This window comes from Limulus polyphemus, unplaced genomic scaffold (assembly GCF_000517525.1).
Source record: "Limulus polyphemus unplaced genomic scaffold, Limulus_polyphemus-2.1.2 Scaffold2133, whole genome shotgun sequence".
In the NCBI taxonomy this organism is placed as follows: domain Eukaryota; kingdom Metazoa; phylum Arthropoda; class Merostomata; order Xiphosura; family Limulidae; genus Limulus; species Limulus polyphemus.
Genome location: NW_013667743.1, coordinates 52,014 through 52,671, shown reverse-complemented (window position 1 = coordinate 52,671; position 658 = coordinate 52,014).

Sequence of the window (658 nt, the reverse complement as noted above, 5' to 3'; positions counted from 1 at the left end):
ATAGCTATACTACACTGTTCAACTTTTTATCTTACTGTTCGTGCAGATATTTGTTTTAAAATAGACTACAACCTATAGCTTCTGAAAAAACTTGTGCCATCAGAATTCTGCTTTGTCATTTTGATAATCTGAGTGTATAAAGTTAATTCTTTCTTTCAAGTTAACTGTATTTTATCACTTATGATGCCCAATGATTGTCTTCTTTTTTTTTGCAGTCAAAATTTTGAGAAAGATCACATTATGGTGGATCAGAGCCTTGAGTTGTCCCATCTTTTAAATTAATCTTTAAGTCAATTCCTTTTATCCCCCTTTTATTTTGTTTCTTCCGTGGTTTTCTGTGTTTAACTACAGTCTAATCCATAAACTATGAAATAGTTTAATTTTGATTAAATTTACAATTCCTGTGTTGCTTGATCTAAGACTAACATGAAACTTATTATTCTTTATGTTTAAAAATTATTTTTCTTAACAAGCTCAGAATTAATATGATCATCTTGTTTCTATCTTGCAAGGCCCCGGTCACAGGTTCAAATCTCCATCACACCAAACATGCTCGACCTTTCAGCCGTGGGGGCATTATAATGTGACGGTCAATCCCACTATTCGTTGGTAAAAGAGTAGCCCAAGAGTTGCCGGTGGGTGGTGATGACTAGCTGCC